This window comes from Panonychus citri, unplaced genomic scaffold (genome assembly GCF_014898815.1).
Source record: "Panonychus citri isolate SS breed McGregor unplaced genomic scaffold, ASM1489881v1 Contig00136, whole genome shotgun sequence".
Classification (NCBI taxonomy): Eukaryota; Metazoa; Arthropoda; class Arachnida; order Trombidiformes; family Tetranychidae; genus Panonychus; species Panonychus citri.
This window is the reverse complement of record NW_026515541.1, coordinates 3,204,256-3,220,060: the sequence shown is the minus strand read 5'-3', so window position 1 is coordinate 3,220,060 and position 15,805 is coordinate 3,204,256. Positions and strand designations below refer to the sequence as shown.

Genomic DNA, 15,805 nt, shown 5'->3' with positions numbered 1-15,805 from the left:
AGAGAGAGAGAGATGTTGAGACCACAAAAGGTTAACATGTATAAAAGTTACATCGAAATGAATAGAAAGAGAGAGAGAGTGAGTGAGAAAAAAGCTCAAAGGTCTTCATCATCTTCCTCATCATTTTTATCATCCTCATCATCCTCATAGCGTGATGACATTCAATGGTAAAAGGGTTAAACTGTCTTATACATATATGAGTAAAAAAAATGGTGGCAAAAGGATGAGGATGCTAAGGATCACATCAGTTACACACAGAAGATGAAGATGAAAAAATCTTTCCAGGAAAATTTAATTAATTTGATGACAAAGACAGTCTTTTAATTAATTAAAACAGGAAAACAATGAAAATGGGTTACCATGTAATGGTGTTTGTTTTTTATACATAAATATTGTTGATTACACTTGAAGGCTTATAAACATTTGTAACAATCAAAACAGAATCAAAAAAAAATTCATTTCTACCAATCAAATGAATAATCAAAGATAAAATCTAATTATTAATACAACTGAATCATATTATCATCATCATATTGATAATTATTATTACTCCCAAGGATGAATGAAAAAAGTGTCAAAATATTAAATTCATTAAATTAATCATGATTAGTTGATTGTTATTATGTGACAACGGTTAAAGTTTCATTTGTATTGAGACAATAGGTTTCCCATTGTCTTGATTGTTACCCAATTGTTATTAAAATACAATTAAGCCTTTTCATGAAAAACTTATAACCCCATTGAGAATCAACAATTAATGAATGAAATTAATGAATATGATAATTAACCAACTCACACACACACAAGTTTAATTTAATTAAGTTTGTGTAGTAATCATTTTTTTGACACTTTTTGTTTTCTTGTCATCACTTTAATTGTCATCTTAATCAACGGAATATATTTTAATTGTTGTGGAGTAAAAATTGAGAGATAATTTAAATTGTCATCATTTTTTTTTTATCGTGAATTAAAATTGATATTAATTTGATTTAGTGAGAAGGACGAAAAAAAATCTTATTTTCTTTGCCTAAATTGTATCATTAGTTTTAATTATTGATGATTATTGTCAAGATTATCATGATAATCATCAATATCTTGATCACTCTCTCATGGGAAACATTGAAAACCAATTGAAATGATTGTAAAAGTTTCATCTTCATCTTCATCTTAATCTCACTTTTATCACCATCATCATCATGAATGATGAATTGAAATTGATTCTTGATGATCAAATATCATGGATGTTAAAGTAATTAAAATTTTCTGTTGATTGTTGATAAATATTTTTTGCCTTCTATTGATTGTCATCGGAAATGTTTATTCCCATCGTTCATCATCCTGATCAGCTGAAGTAATCGAGATGATTAAAGATGAAATTGATTCAGATTCTTGATCCATTGAAAATCAATTTCTACCTTATGATTAAATTGAATTGAACATTGGATTGTCAAGAATTTACAATTTTTTCATCTTCTTTTCTATTTCCTAACATTTTTCAAAAGTAAGCAGAAAAAAACAAGCCTATCAATCATTTATCATTCTCATTCTCATTCTCATCCTCGTCATCTTCATCCTTAGAATCATCAATATCCTCCTCATCATCATCATCATCATTCAGATAATATGAATATACAAAACTCGAGACTTTCAAATTGAACTTGAACACTAATCAAATGCTCAAGAATAACGACAAAGTTGATGATAGAATCAGGAACCATTGATTGTCAACGATTGATGAAAACAAAACTAGAGCAATTGTTGATCATCTTGATAATCATGATGATAGAATCACAATTGACTTGGTAATCAAATTAAATCATTTTCTATCAAATGAAAACGTGATTCAGATCCAAATTGTAACAACAACAATTATCATATTAATGAATATCAATTATAATCATCAGTTCGTTGCTTATCTTGTTGTTTATTCACGCAATCTGTCAGTCTTTGTATTCATCCTCATCCTCATCCTTGTCTTCATCTTCATCATGAATAAAACTTTTTACTTTACCTGAATCAAAATCATCATCAAGTTATAACCATTAAGTTTACCTTTGTGCTAAATCAGTTATGATGATAACAATGGGATGTGACTTATCATCATCAGTAATAAACTGATATATTGAACAATTGAATTGATTGTTAATAGTAAGATGAAAAAGTTTTGCTTTTCTTTCCTGATCATCATATTTTCATCATCATAATCCGTGACTATCCTGATGATGATAATGATGCTTTTCAATTTCATTATTATGGTGGAAACCACATTCAATTGCTGTAATTAAAATGGTTATTTAAATTCAAGTTTAATTGTTATTGTTACACAAAGGAGATTTAAAGTTCATTAATGATAAATTTAATAATAATCATCATTATATCTGGAGAGTTGATATTAGATGTTAATTGTTGCTGCTGTTTGTCTGTAAATGAGTATATTAATCAAATGGTAAAAAGTTAATGTAAACTTTTTTCAACTTTAATTTTTTGATTGTCAACAAATAAAAATTGATAAAGATAAAGATGATAAATTGAACCATTATGATGATGAGCCTAAGAAAAGGATGATAAGGTGGATGCGGAAATATGATGGATAAAAAGTCATAAAATCGTTTACAAGGTTAAGTTGATGTTATGTTTACATAAGAAAATTTTTTATTCATTGTTAATGGACACAAGAATGAGCAGTTTTATCAGATGATGATAATGATGATGATGATGATGATGAGGATAGGGAAGATAAAAAAATGGAAAGTGAAAGATGATGATAATTTGCATAACTTTATCTTCTCTCTTTCTTTTTGCCTCAAAGATGAAGAGCAAAGGATGAGCAGAGAGAGAGAGAGAGAGAGAGAGAGAGAGAGAGAGAGAGAGTAGACAGATATAAATGGACAGATGAATATCATCATCATGGATAAAGATACAAGGGAGGATGAGGATGAAGATTAAGGTTGGGGTTAAAAGTGCTGATGATGACTGGAAGTGTTTACAATAACAGCGGCTATGGATTTGAAATCATTTGTATATCATCAGTTATGATGGATTACATTTGATTGAATCATACAGTTTATGCAATAATGATAAAAAATAAGGATGATGATGATAAAAAGGTTTACTCTCTCTCTCTCTCTCTCTCACTAACTCACTCTCTCACTGAATGTGTTGGTTAGTTTGTAATTGAAGCCTCTGGTTACCATTCATTTGGGTTTGACTCTTTGTTTATTGAAAATGTTTTCATAATAATGGAGTTACAATCAAATCTAATAATAAGCAACAGCCAAAGATGATGATTATCATCAAGATGATGATGAGGATGATAATATCACTAATAAAAAATATACTAAGATCAGCATCACATTATATTTATTCAAAGTGACATTGATTGATTATTTGTGAAAAAAAACCTAATATATTGTCACATTTTAAGAGCCTGAGGAAGAGATGATGAAGATGAGGATGAAGATGATGAAGTAAGTACAATATGAAAATGGGTTCGATTTTTTTTGCTCTTCTTAATCTTCTTTTCATCTGCTTCATCATCTCATTCACACAAACAATAATAAGAAAAAAGAGAAAGAATAAAAGAAAAAAGAAAGTTCTTTTCTTCTTTAAATTTTCCATCAATGAATTTACTATGAATGAGAAAACTGAATGGAAACAAACACAAATATCAGAATCTTTTTCATGGAAAATTATTCATCATCATAAGTCACCTTAATCTTAACCATTGATACTTTATAAATTGTGATACACGTTGAACTGAATTACATTTAATTTGATTACTTCTAATTGTTTGATCGGATCGTTGAATTGTAAATGATCAAGTGGACAAGAGAGAAAGTGAAAATTCTGGTGAAAACTTTTGGTTCCAAATATTTTCAGGTAGAAAAGAATAATTTTCTTCTTTCTTTTCTTTCTCTCTTCTCTTCCAATCATACCTTCCGAATACAAGATGTAACCTCCTTCTTACAACGCTCTCTGATTTACCACCCACTTTCTCGCTCCTCCCATTTTCTTAAGTAATTCCCTTTAAATCTCTCTCTCTCTCTCTTTCTTTCTTTCTTTCTTATGCAAAAAACTCCTCCTTCCCTTTTCTCGTCTTTCTCTTACTTTTGGTTATCTTCATCCTGATCTTCATCATCTTCATTGGTCCCTCAAGATATTTGATTTCATCCGAAATCAATTGTAGCCTTTTTCAATGGAAAACAATTAACAAGCAACAATTTAGTTCATTCATTCAAAAAGTTAATCATTTTCTAGACTTTTTTTCGTTCATCGTTAAAACTCATTAAACTTTTTATTTCACTTTTTAAATTTGTTGATTAAAATACTTTTAATAAGTTCAATCAACTAATCAATTCACTTCTCAGACTATTTAATATTATCGAGAGGAAATAAATTAAATTTTCACTTTTGGAAACAATTTGTTAATTAACTTTTCATTAATTTCTTACATTATACTGATCAATGAAAAGAGAAAAATTTTGTTCCAAAGAAAGTGGATAAAAGGGAGTGGCAATCAGATGAGATTCTAATTGTTTCGTATTCACCTTGAGAGAGAATTTTACTATTCTAAATCAGTGAGAACTTTCTAGTCAATTTGATGATCACTTTGAGAATTATGATAAGCGAAAAAAAAAGAGAAAAAAAATCACGATAAGAACGAAATCGTTTGTAGAATTTTCATCTTTCGTTTCCATGGAAACAATTACCAATTTCGTCATCAATCATCAATACAATTTCCTAGTGAGTGGATGAGAGTTAAGTAAGTAAGGTGGAGATGACAAAGAGAGAGAGAGAGAGAAAAGGATGAAGATGATAAAGTTAAATGGACTTGAGATAATATTTATTTTTTTCTCATTCTGTTGACCAACAACAACTATCGGATGAAGTGTGATGATGGTGAAGGAGGAAAATGATGAGGATGAGGAGACAAGATAACAGAAAATACTGTTTACACTATTAGGGAGCATCTTTGGTTTTCCTTTACATCATCATCTCACTTTATCTCTCTCTCTCTCTCTCTCTCTCTCTCTCTCTCTCTCTCTCTCTCTCTCTCTCTCTCTCATGTTATCGTTCTGAGAAAGGAAACATTTTCTGTCTTCATCATCTTAAACCATCGGAAGAAGTTTATCATCTTCACTTTCTTTTTTCCTTCATCATCATCTTTGGTCTTTTTTTATGCTTCTCACTCGTCGATTGATTTTCAGCTCTCCCCACTCATCCATTGGTCAACACATGAATAGATTTCATTCCTCGACTGGACAAATTGTCCATTCAATCAACACTATCCCTTCATCATCTTTTTTATCCTCCCTCTCACTCTCTCATCATCATTCACAATCACATCTTGTTGTTATATCACATCAATCAACATTCAATCAACAAAACTGTCAACAATTTTATCCTCCATCAGCATTACCCTCATCATCCTTTATTCAATGTCCATCCACAACCAGACAACAACAACAACAAAAAATGCTAATCCTCACAATTAACTAATGACCAACTTAAATCTCAACAATCAGTTAGATTATCATCTCGTATAATCAACACAAACCCAATGAATACTCAAATTAAAAACTAAATCAAATAAATTAAACCCACACAATTAAATCTAATTGAAAAAAAAGTCCCAACACTAATCATTATCAAAAAAAATTCAACTACTAAACTGATGATGAATAATATCAAATTACCGTTATAATGATTATCACAATCAACGTAAATAATAATAATAGAGCAATAATTTAAAAAGCAAAACCTAATGAGCACAATTAAAGATATTAAATCAGTTATGTGACACCCAAATTATGATACAATTGATCATAAACAGATAATCATTAACAATCAATGATAACTTAATTCACTGGGCCAAAACTATTGATTTAATAACATTTTTAATGGCTAATCAACTTTTCAATCCTCATGTGTGATAATAAAATAATCATAATCATCACCATCACCATCATAATAACAATAATCAAACCTTGAATGATAATAATAAGGAAAAAAACTAAAGTAAATGTTATTATTATTAGTTGATTGTTGATTGTTGTCTCTTATATTATTTATCAACAAACCAGCAAAAAATAATCATCATTTTTATTATATTACTTTGTTGTTTTCTGTAAACATTAACAATCAGCTGTAAATGGGATAATCATGATAATAATTGATTCTTATGGGAGTAATAATATTATCTTCAAATATAATATAATAAAAGTGACAAAATAGATACTAATTTATGTGAATATCATTTTACTTTAATATAAATTGTTGTGTTTCCATCAGTTTCCAATGGTTAACAATTAAATTTCCCTTTTCCTTTTCCTTTGTCGTTGAATTGGAAAACTTTTCAACTTCTTGATTGTTGATTAAGTTAAAATCAAATTGATTAATCTATTATTTGGATCAATCTTTGTTTCTCCCCCTTTTTATTTTTGTTAATCATCTTGATTAATGTGCACTACTAACTATTAATAATAATGTAATTAAAATGTAATTATCTTGATATTATTGAGTAGTAGTTAAGGTAATGATAAAATAATAATATATTGCAATTAAATGAGTTAGTTAAATGTTATTGTTGTTATTACATTTAAAAAGAGGAAGATGAGAAAAGGAGAGTGAGTGAGTGAGAGAGGACTCATTCTTTTTCCACTCAATCTTATCTTCCTCTGAATGATGATGAGGTGATGGTGGTGGTGATGATGATGATGGTGGGAGAAGAGGAAGAGGAAAGGATGAGGAAGATTATTTTTCCATTGCCACTTCAAGTCTCCCCCTCCCTCACTGTTTCTTTCTCTCTCACTCTCACTCTTCCCACCCACTATTACTTAATATTGATTCCTCTTCCTACTTTCTCCTTAGACTTGGTTAACTTTTCTGGTTTAAAGCAATTAATAAAGACATCAATCTTATGGAGTTGCAAGAAGAAAAAAAAATCATCATCATCAAGGACTTTCCAATGACAAATTTAGCATCATCATCTTTAAAAATTACTCCCTCATCTTTTTCATCTTTAGTCATCATTATTATCATATTCATCATCAATTTCATCTTCATCATTCTCATTTCCAATGTTATCTTTCCAACTTTTCAGATTATCTTCATCACTCTCTCTCTCTCTCCCTTATCATCATAATGATTTGCATCTCTCACTTTTTTTTCCAACTCTTCCTGCTCACCCTTTCATCCTTTTTTATCAGCATCTTCATCAACATATTTTATTACATAATATCTTTTTCTTCATCATCTTCATGAAGCTTTTCTGATAAAGTCATTGTTCATTGAACCAACACCCACAATAGATTCAATTGTTATCGTTATTTTTGATTCCATTAGAACCTTTTACTTTCTCGAGAATTCAAAAATTCTGATTATTTATTGTTTTACTTTTTTTTCTTCATCCTCTTCCCCTCATGATAACATCATGATTACCATGAACTATCATTATATTATTATTAATCTTAATGGAGGAGGTTACATGATACAACAAAAGGTGAGAGTCTTGATAGTTGTTTCAACATTTATATATATTTTTCCCATGGTAACTATTCAGTGTTGCATGAAATTGAATAGGAAAATGAATGAAACATTTACATGTTACAAATGTTTCATTCATGATTATCTTCATCATCATCATCATCATTTACATAACTTCAAATAGTAATAATAATCATATGAAAAATATGATGATGAGATAATCTAAATGAAACCCATGAAACATTGAATATCATGCAGAAGAAGAAAGAAAAAGTCAAATGATCATTTATAAATAAATCGTAAGTAAAGATACAGAGAAAATTTAAATTTCAGATTCAATAGATTTTTACATCTTTATCATCATCATCATCATCTTCCTCTTTCTCTTCATCATCAACACCATCATATTCATCCTAAGCATCAATTGCAAACACTTTTTTAGTAAAAAAAGTTTACCTTTTCAAATTGAGCCTCAAATGGCTCATAAAATGAGCAACATCAATTGATATCATTGCAACATCATCATCATCATCCTAACCCACCTTCAAATGATATTTATCTATCATCTCTCCCTCCCAGATGATGATAAAAAAGAAGAGGGAAAATATTCTGTTTAGTTGATAAAAACAACACAAACTCGTAAAGTACAAAAAATACTCATAAACTATCATAAGTAACTGTATATAAATCTAATGGTATGCAAACACACTTTATGTCACTTACCTTTTTTTTTCATTTTGCATATACACTTTTCCTCCATAATCATCATCATCTTCATACTCATCATTATCATCCTTATCCTCCATCTCTCTCGGTTTTACCATCACTTGGCTCATAACTGTTTAAGTTTTTTTTATCAGCTTTGTCTTTTCCATACATATAATATATTTGGATCCACTTTGATTTAACCTTTGTTTTGATTTATAACAAGAAAAACGTGAAAACTTATTAGTCTAAAAGTCATTGATCAAAAGTAACGGTTAATTGCATTATTAACTTTTTCATTCACAATTATCATTAGATTGTATTGATAAGCACGTCTAGAGTATGGTTGTGAAAACAATGAGTTAATATGCAAATCAATTTACAATCAATTTAACTTTTTCTTTCACTTCATTGGTTATTTCAATTGATTGATTGAAAAGCTTCATGATAAGTAATAACATTAACAATATTTTTCCCAATTCAATTTAAAATCATTGAAATTTAGTTTTTACTTATAAATTATTATCAAAAATATTTTACACTCTACATACCTAAGAATCAAGAAAGCATCATGATTGTAATAACATAATTGCAAATTATTTGAATCAATTCAATCACCTTTATCCCCATCATCATCCTAAATCCTTGGCTCTCCTCCTCATCCGCATCCTTTTTTCATCCTCCTCAATTTATGTAACCCTTTTGCTGTAATAAAAAAAATACTAACCCAGTGAAACCATTTAATGCTTTGTTTTGTAAATGTTATCAACTCTTTCAAGCGTCAAAATGCAATGGAAACTAATACAACTCCTTTTGTTTGATTGTTAACAATCAAATGCATAAATATATTTGCAGTATTAAACGATATCCATTGCAATAATCAAGGTTATCAATTGCCGAAAAACATTCAGGAATTAATAAGTGTGCAGAATGAGAGGTGGAGAGAAAAAAATCCCAATGATAAAACGTCCATTTATATGAATGTTGATAATCAGCATTTAATGTCTCCCGCTCGATGTGTGAGTTGTTTTTTTTATGTAACTTGGATATTTCATTGTTGAATTGGTTTGCTGATCTTTTCCCTTTTGATTGTTGTGATTGTATTGAATTTTCTGAAATGATTAGCATCAAATACTATCAAGGGGTGGAGGTTAAACTGGTCCAAGAGTGTAAATGAGATTGTCAGAAACAAACGCCGCCAATTTTACAGGGATGTGCAAGAAGAAATCAGTCTTGTCCTCATACTCTATTCATTAGTATTATCCCTTTGGATCCACATGCACAGACATCTAAACATTACCACCACCGCTCACTGGAGAGAGGGAGAAAGAGAGAGAAACGTATGATGAGAATCAAAGGGTTAATATTGCAAATCCAATGTTGTTGCATGTTGCAAATCAATTCAATTGAAGACAATTGTGTGTAAGTGTAACTGGAGACATGATAAGATGAATTTTTTATATACATTCATTGTTTTGGGAATTGAATGATGATGACGGAGAGGGAATCAGGGATGATGAAGATAAAAGATGAGGATGTTTTTTTTGTTATGTTTGAAATGAGAAAAAAAAAGACGAATGAAAAAAACGAAGAGTTTGATAAGGTTTGGTTGGAGAAAATTTAATTAGAGAAGAATCAGAATCTATGTTGATTAATTAATTGATTAACCAAGAATCTCTATTTAATTTCCGTTCTCTTATTATTATTAGCATTGTTTTCCTCGTCATCATCTTCATCCTTCATTCATCTTTTACACTATTCATTTGCATCTTCATCTCTCTTTCTATTTTTCTTCTCATCATCATCATCTTTTCACACTTGTTATTCTCTCTCTCTCTTTTCATCATCATCTTCATTCAATCATCTTTCTTTTTAATTAATATCATTGTCTAGTGTGTAGGGTGAGACAATTTAAATTAAAAATTGAAAATGATTAACTATTGTTAACAATTAGATTGAAGTTTGTTTTTCTCTTGTTGTTTTGAGTTGGAACACTTAAAAACAACACAAGGATTGGTTATCGTTCAATTATAATGTTAATTGTTGTTTTCTGGTTACAATTGAGAAATTGATATTAACTGTTAATTAATGTTTGCTAATTTGATTTATCGGCGATAATAATAATAATAACTCTGAGTATATTTTTTTTTCTTCTAATCATTAATGATGATGATAACTCTTGGTACATGTTTTCCAATTGTTTTACTTTCTGTGAACTGTAATCAATTTAATCAATACAAAGTTATCATTATCAAAAATGATTATAATTATTATTACTATTTTAATGAAGAATTGAGAGAGAGAGAGAGAAAAGTAAAGAAATATCAAATTTCCCTCCTCTTTTTGCAAAAGGTAACCTTTCCTTAAAGAAGGAGGAGATTCCTTAATGAAGAGTAATAATTAATTGTAATTTGTTAATGTTTCTTGTTATTTACCTTTGTTACCTTTTCCTTTACTTGATGATGTGAGATTAACTAATAAGAAACTGGCTCGTCCCATCACATTGCCCTCAAGGAGATGATGATAACTAGAAGTTGTAATAATGATAATTTCCAACATAGAGAAGACCAAGATGATGATGATGATGATTACAGTGATTCCCAGGTTGGAGTTTAATGAAAATTTTGAGTTTTTTTTGCTGAAAAAAAAGAAGTTATTTTTTATTATTAAGAGAAAAGAACAGAAAAAAAGAACTTGAAAATAATTCTTTCTCTCTCTCTATTTTAAGAGGCGTTTAAGTTATAATATGAAATTAATTGATCTTAGAGAAAGTGAATTCTAGAGATGTTTAATTTACATACATGGATGGAAAAAGAATAGAAAGAAAAATTATGATTTAAGATGAAGGTTAATAAACATTTTAAATTGTTTCGCTTCTAGTGGAGTTAATATGTGTTATTAATGGTGGAAAACAAAAGGTGATAGTTAATATTGTCATTTAATTGTAGTAATGAAAGTGGATTGTGTTTATTAAGATAATGGAGTTAATTTTAAGGAGAGAATAATTTTAACGAAATTAATCTAATCATTACAAAGAGAGAGAGAGAAGGAAATAAATTTAGAAAACACTGATGAGGTTTGCTTGTTTTTCTATGTGTTTTTTTTGTTCTTTTCACTGGCAAATTTTAATTGAATTAGGAATTAACTCTTTGCTTGTTGTTTTTTTTCTTCTTCATCTTTTCCACTCCCTCTCTCTCTCTCTCTCTCTCTCTCTCTCTCTCTCTCTCTCTCTCTCTTGCAATCTGGGGTATGATTGACAGTTAATTGACTTCAATAGTGAAGAGAGTTAACTAACTGTTAGGAGTGAGTGTGTATGTTTAACTGATGATTAGTTGATACAACTTACTGTTTAACTAAACAATTACAAGTTTCTTAATTGTAATAGTTGTTGGTTGAACCGCTCCTTATTTAATTCTTGTAATGAGCTGTTGTTGGTTAAATAAAACGAGAGAGAGAGAGAGAGATGGAATAGGAGATTAAAGATGCAGAAGAAGAGAAAAGGATAGAAGAAAACAAAAGAGAAAACAACTTACCTTTTCTTTTTTACAACAAGTTTATGTGTGTGGATTAAAATTAAGATGGAGAAGGTTGATTTCCTTTTCTACTCTCTATTTGTTTCTGTTTTTTAAAACAAAACATTGTGTTCATCTTTATCTCTATCATCAGTATCATCTCCATCTTCATCTCTATCATAGTTCTATTCTCATCTGCCTCAAAGAGAGAGAAAGTATATTCTTCCAACTCCTCCTTCCATTGCAAAGGTAAAAGGTAGAAGGAGGAGGAGGAGGAGGCAGATAAGAAAACAGAAGATGATGAGGCTAAGAAAGAAATAGAAGATGAAGCTTTTTCTTCTCTCTCTCTCTCTCTCTCACTCACTATTTGTTCATATCCTGAAGGTAAAAAAATTACAATGTAATAGTTGTGGAGGATAATGTAACTTGTAGTAGCTTGTCACATGAACTAAATCAAGTAGAAACACATTAGCACCAAAATAACTGGTACCAATTTCACGGTTCATAATAAACTAATCACAATACTAATTAATTGTTCTACTTATTCCATGTAATGAGTACTAATTGTTTCCATTGACAAAAATAGAGAAAACAAAGATGTGGGCTAAACAATCACTTAATTGTTGAGAGAAACAAGAAAAAGGAAAAAATCAAAATAGAAAATGAAAATATCGATATCGATAAAAAGATAACGAATCTTAGTCCTGATCTCAAGTATCGTTTTCGGTTTGAAATTCAAAATTTGAATTTCAAATTTTTAATTTTCTTCTTTTAATTGATTAATTAATTAATTGGTTTCTTTTTTAGTTGATTAATTTGATTGTTAATCTCTTCGTTTGGTGAATTTAATTCTATCTGGATCTTAGCTTTGTTCTAATTGGAACAATTATCATTGGTGAGCGTTTGTTTTTCTTTTGTTTTTATTTTTCTCTTTTTTTCTAAATCATTTTTTATTCTATTCTCTTTTTGTTTTATATAGAAAATGGATTTTTTTTTCTTCTGAATTTGTCTATGTGTTTGTCTCGCTCACCCATTTGGTTTTATTCATCGATGTTCCTGTTTCCATGTTATTCAGAGTAACGGATTGATGATTCTAAATACAATTACCAAGAAGAAAACAATATGCTCGATGGTTTATGGTATTGTTATTGTTTGGAATTATTTTACTAGTAAAATTGTATGAATATGAATGTATTCATAAAAAAAGGTGATAGTGTGAGGATGTAGATGAGATGAGCTGAGAGAGAGAGAGAGAGAAGAAAAAAAAATGAGTATGAATAAGGAAGAGAAGGAAACAAAAGGATTCGCCATGATGATGGAGAGAAAAAAATGTTTAAGCTTTAGTATTAAGCTTCATAATCATTGATCTTGATTCTCAATCCTTTTATCATTCTCACCTTCATCATCTACTCTCACTCACTATTTCATCATTATCATTATGGAAAATCATTCCAAGCCAATGAATCTTCTTCCCCATCATCATCATCATCATTTTCCATTCAATTCTCTTTTCTTTTTTCTAATGAAAAGAGATACTTTTTTAATTCATTTGACAATAACAGTCTCTGAGCTTTTCTACCTCCGTTATGTGAGAAATGAGAGAGAAAAAATTGAAAATGATGATCATGATGATAACTCTCCCAATACTAAATGAATACAATTCTCAGTCTAAATCCTCTTTGATGAAATCTTGCTCCATCTTCATCTCCCATCTTATTAATAGTTTATACACATTTCCGATCTTCAATTTGTTTCTACTTACATTTTAATGATAAATTATTATTCTCAGTAATCAAAGTGTTCAACCAGTTTAATCGTACGCCTATTATATTACATTTTTCATTCATTTATCATTAATTCTGGTGAAACAAATGATTAACTACCATTTCCTTTAACACTATTGTTTTTACTTCTATCAATATAATCATCATCATCCTCATCATTTACTCCACTTTAGAAAACAATGATGATAGAGATGATTACACATAAAAGTAACACAATATTATTCAATGTTTAATATTTTATTGTAAACGTTAAATTGTTCACTATTTGAGTAATAATAATCTATTATTGAGATGATGAAGGATAGAAAGAGAGTGAGAGATGAAGATACAATTGATTGGATTGACTGTTACAATTTACGGTAAATAGTCAACGTTTATTGTTAACATTTATACTTTATGATTACCGTTATGTTATCAGGAAAACAATCAATTTTATTAGAATATAATATTTTCTTTTTTTTCAAGGTTAATCTAATATTATTATTTTTCTTCCCATAGTAAACTATTGATGCCCTTAAGCCTTATTCACGGGAATGATTGAGTATTTATGGTTTTGATAACAAGAGTCAAGATTATCAAACATGAGCCATGAAAATGACCTGAATGTGAATCATCAATATCGAGAAAATTGAATGAATATTAAAGTCACCAAATCAACAATCAAATCTATTGGATGGTGGATAATATTAAATGTAAAAGAAAATAACAAAGATTATTACACAGTTTATCATCAATTTTGGTGGACAAGTTATCACCACCAATCATCATCATCATCATCATCGTGGGCAATACTATCAAAAGTAACTACCAACGTCATCATCATGATCAATTGAAGTGAAATGGATGAGGAATGAAAAATTATCCTGAAAGATTGGTAACAAAACCCATTGGATTACAGGAACCATATGATAAGACGCTGTTGATGGTAAAATGATCATTAATTTATATATAAACTGGAGGAAAAGTGAAAATAAAGGTGTTCACAATCAACTGGATCATTAAATTGTTGTTTGTTGGGTCAAGCATAAAGTCTGTTTTAAATGGTCAACATGATTCTCGTGGTAAATTGTCACTGGTGTTAAATTGGTAAATGATTGTGGTCAATCTTACAGACACACTAATATCCACTTAATCTGTATCAAGGTGAATTTGTATTTTCAATCGTGCATCTAAATTGTTTATCACAAATTAGTTTAATTGGGATTATTTTCATCTTCTCTTGTCTCATCATCATCACGACACAAAACTATGACGATAAACTATTACCACCAACCTCCCATTTCCTATTTACCTCTGGATCTCTCGATTTCACTCACGAGAAACAATAATAATCAAATAGTGAATCAAAATCTCATATCAATTTCAATGTTTCTTGTGTGTTTGTTTAGTTTTAAGTGGTAAAATCAACATCATCTTAAAGCTAAAACTTTTAATAAGTATATAAATATATACACCATGGTGGAAAAAATGAAAACAGAGAAATCATATTAAGTCTGTGAAACTGAAAATTTGAGATAAAACAGAAAATAAGTTAAGTCACTTAACTGTTATACTTTTTTTCACCAACCTTTTATTAAGCTTTTATTTTTGTTCTTCTCATCCATCTTTTCTTCCTCATCATCCTCATCAACATCTCTCTCTCTCTCTCTCTCTCTCCTCCTCCTCTTTTTCTAGTATCACTTTTTTTTAATAATCATAATACACTGAATTGTATTCAAAAGCAAAAACACAGAGACCAACAACTCATATTGTCTCCAATTCATCATCCATCTTTTTTCTCATCATCTTGTCTCTCTCCCACTCTCATTGACTGTTCTTGCTCTCTCTCTCTCTCTCTCTCTTTGGTGTTTATCTTCATCATCTTCCTGATTCTACAAACAAACAATTTAAATTCTGTTACTTTTTTTTATAGCATTTTATAGTTTACAAGTTATCTGATTTTGGATTGAAAATGAATTCAGAATGAATTTAATGTTAGAAAACAAATAATCACAGTAAACACACTGAAATCTGTCATGATGACGAAGATGATGATTCCCTTCACCCTCCCCATACCTAATCCATATCCATTGTAAATGTCAATTAGTTTCAAGTACCAAGTTTGTTGTTAAATTGTTATGATGCTAAAAAAAGATGAGTTTCCCAAAAATCTGTTAATCTGTAAACATTATCATATGTGTATTTGCCTTTTATCACCTTCCTAAGCCTTTGAATCCTTGTTTCCCTTTTTTTCTGTGTAATAATATGTTATCATAATCACCACTATCATCATATGGAACATCATCTACCACCGCATCATCACACAAACTGTCAACAAGC

The 15,805-nt window shown here is 29.4% G+C and overlaps 2 long non-coding RNA genes across 4 annotated transcripts; one reads left to right on the top strand and one right to left on the bottom strand.

Annotated features, from left to right (window-relative positions):
* Positions 1-5,169: 5,169 nt before the first annotated feature.
* Positions 5,170-12,309, bottom strand: LOC128392431 (uncharacterized). Of its 3 annotated transcripts, none has more exons than XR_008325996.1 (4): positions 11,724-12,307; positions 10,626-10,828; positions 8,742-9,502; positions 5,170-8,394 (listed from the first exon to the last, which is right to left on the bottom strand). It is a non-coding gene; the product is annotated as an uncharacterized LOC128392431 (long non-coding RNA). The 3 variants fall into 3 exon arrangements; XR_008325997.1 differs by lacking the exon at positions 5,170-8,394 and adding an exon at positions 11,537-11,615 and having other exon boundaries at positions 8,670-9,502; positions 11,724-12,309; XR_008325995.1 differs by lacking the exon at positions 5,170-8,394 and having other exon boundaries at positions 8,670-9,502.
* Positions 12,310-12,425: 116 nt separating this feature from the next.
* Positions 12,426-14,178, top strand: LOC128392439 (uncharacterized). Its single transcript, XR_008325999.1, has 3 exons — positions 12,426-12,597; positions 12,682-12,841; positions 13,985-14,178. It is a non-coding gene; the product is annotated as an uncharacterized LOC128392439 (long non-coding RNA).
* Positions 14,179-15,805: the final 1,627 nt, after the last annotated feature.